Source organism: Bison bison, unplaced genomic scaffold, assembly GCF_000754665.1.
Source record: "Bison bison bison isolate TAMUID 2011002044 unplaced genomic scaffold, Bison_UMD1.0 scf7180017864280, whole genome shotgun sequence".
In the NCBI taxonomy this organism is placed as follows: domain Eukaryota; kingdom Metazoa; phylum Chordata; class Mammalia; order Artiodactyla; family Bovidae; genus Bison; species Bison bison.
This window is the reverse complement of record NW_011494852.1, coordinates 2,919,882-2,922,824: the sequence shown is the minus strand read 5'-3', so window position 1 is coordinate 2,922,824 and position 2,943 is coordinate 2,919,882. Positions and strand designations below refer to the sequence as shown.

Sequence of the window (2,943 nt, the reverse complement as noted above, 5' to 3'; positions counted from 1 at the left end):
AAGGCTTAGGGTGATTGTCGGTACCCTGAAGAGGTTGAAGACCACGACTCTGTTGCCTGGTACAGCAACTGAAAAGGGGGCTGCAGCACTGATCAGAGCCAGGGTTCTACAGAGCAGAGATTAGAGGAATCAGAGGTCCTGGTGAGATGCAGGCTGCAGTCAGAACTGAAGACAGCTGAGCTGAGGCAGATCCAGGGTGTGGAGTAAACCCAGGATTTACCCTCAGGCAAATCCTGAAGCTGCTAGCTGGCTCATGACAGCAGAACCTGGTCAGAAGAGATGCTCATGAAATACAGAGAAGGGCCAAGAGGTGAGTGGGTTCTAGGGCCAAGAAAAAGGGATGGACAGAGAGGAATAAACACATTGAGGGTGAAGTTTATCAGAGGTCACTTGAGCTATGCCACCTGCAGACTTCCTCTTGTAAAATGTTACATTATTTTCATACAAGTTGACATGTATGAAACTACCACATTTATAGCTCTAAAAGGTGGAATAAAGGCAGTAAGATACTAGCAGTTCAAGTAAATAGCTGCTCATATTTTTAAAAATCAGTAAAATGTAACCTAGATCTGACTTCTCTCAAAAAAAAACACAGAAGAGCAGGACTTCCCCAGCAGTCTGGTAGTTAAGACTCAGTGCTTCCAATGCAGAGGGTGTGTGTTCAATCTTTGGTCAGGGAATTAAGATTCCTCCATGCCATGTGGTGCAAAAAAAACCCTATATCTATATCATCAGTCACCTCCCACTCCCATGTGACAGCAGTTCCCCTCAGAGAGGACGATCCATTAGCCCCTTCACTTCTCCCACTACCTGCCCAGGCCTGGCCACCTCAGTTTCACACAAAAACTCAGGAGTGATGTTCACTGCAGCACTGGACCTGGAAGCTACCTAGGACCTGGAAGCTACCTAGACGTCCATCGACAGATGAATGGATAGAGAACTGTGGTACATATATACAATGGAATATTACTCAGTCATAAAAAGGAATGGATTTGAGCTAGTTCCAGTGAGGCAGATGGACCTAGAGGCTGTTACACAGAGTGAAGTAAGTCAAAAGAGAAAAACAAGTATCATATATTAACGCATATATATGGAATCTAAAAAAACGGCACTGATGAACCTATTAGAAGGGCAGGAATAGAGACACAGACACAGAGCACAGACCTATGGACCCAGCCGGGGAAGGAGAGGGTAGAACAAATTGAGAGAGTAGCACCAAAACATGTACATTACTACACGTAGAACAAATAGATAATGGGAAGCTGCCGCATAACACAGGGAGCTCAGTCTGGTGCTCTGTGACAACCTAGAGGGACGCGAAGGTGTGGGGGTGGGAAGGAGGTTCAGGAGGAAGGGGGCGTGTATACCTATGGCTGACTCACACTGTTGTAAGGCAAAAACCAACACAACACTGTAAAGCAATTATCCTCCAATTAAAAATAAAAAAGATATAATTAAGAAATTAAAAAGCTCAGTAGTACCTTCAGAAGCCCAGATAACACACCCCTGCCCAGGCCCTGCAGTGAATGAGGACAGGAAAAGGGGTAGCTTCTCCGGTAGAGAGTGCTGGAAACTTGTTCTCTTCAGAACGCACTCCGCTTCTGCTCCTAGCACCTACCTGGTATGACAGACAACAGCTTCCTAAGTCACCACCCTGCTCCCAGGCCGTCTGACAGCAGCTACGGGACCTACCCAACCACAAATTCGCACCATGATGCTCAAAGATCAACAGGTCCCCTCCCAAAGGCAGAACATCCCTGTGGGCTACACACTCCCTTGACCACCTGACCCCTCTTGGGCTGAAACCCTGGGAGCTTAATTGAACCGTCCACTTCCTTACTTGCTTCCTTCTGCCCACATTCTTCCTTCTGGCTGGAACGCTCCTACTGACTAGTCGTCTACAACCTCCTTCTCTCTCAAGATCCAGTTCAGGGCAGTCCGGAGCTGCCAGCTGGAATGAATACATTAAAGACAAACCCCAGGAGGGGCCTCATTCCCAGACATGATAACCACCACCCCCTCCAAAGCCAGGTGCCTGCTTATCAGTGAAGGAGGGACGGAAGCCCCTCCCCAAGCCTCTTCTCAGAACCTCAAGCCTAAGAGTCCCAAGAGTTGTCCAAAGGATGGGATCAAAGGGCCAAGGTCAGTCTGGGCAAGGGAGGCTGTCAGAGATTGATGATCTTTGCAAATGATGTGAAGTAGGATTCCCTTGGGAAACATCCCATATACACAGCCTAGCCCAGTGTGACCAGATCAGTTCCCTCCCACTCAGGGAGGACTTCCCGTCCCTCGGCCTCTACCTCCAGCCGCTACCATTATCAAAGCCTCAGGTCAGGTGGGCTCTGGTGGTATCTGGCCGGCCGCCTCCCTCCCTGCCCTGTGCCTCTCTGCCCCGTTCAGAGACCGCGGGGCCCTAAAATAGCTTCGGCTGATCACAAAGCACCAAGTACGATGAGCTGAAGCCAAGTACCGAGGGTTAAGAAGAAATTATTCGAAAATAGCTTATTCTGCCTATTAACATGACTTTTTCTCTCAGGAGCAACGCATCCCCTAAAAGTGCCAGAACTCCGGGCCCGGAGACCCAGAGGCTAAGCCACTGTCCTGCACAAGCCCCAGACCTGGTGGTTCACACACACACTGTACACGCTAAGCCACTGTCCTACACAAGCCCCAGAACTGGTGGTTCACACATACATACACACACGCACACACACACACACAGTCTGCGGGAACAAACGTCGCCGGCTCCCAGGCCCTCGGGAGGGAGACGCGCTTTTCGCATCCCGGCCCACCCCGCGCTCTCCTCTACCGAGCCGGCCGCCTACCCGGAGGCCGTCCTCGACCCCCGACGAGGAGAGCGGAGGCCCGGTGCCCAGGCGCGCGGGAGGCGCGGCCGAGCTCGCTCACCGAAGTAGTCCCGCGCCGTGCGCGCCTCCAGCGCCC

General features: G+C 51.1%; 1 protein-coding gene across 3 annotated transcripts in view; it reads right to left on the bottom strand.

The window, feature by feature from the left end:
- Nucleotides 1-2,815, bottom strand: part of WTIP (Wilms tumor 1 interacting protein) — a 30,475-nt gene extending 27,660 nt beyond the window's left edge. The window contains exon 1 of one of the 3 annotated variants that reach the window (XM_010848956.1): nt 1,482-2,815. The gene's annotated coding sequence lies outside the window, so the exon portion shown is untranslated. The remainder of the gene's footprint in view (nt 1-1,481) is intronic. The other 2 variants (XM_010848957.1, XM_010848958.1) reach the window with 2 other exon arrangements.
- Nucleotides 2,816-2,943: the final 128 nt, after the last annotated feature.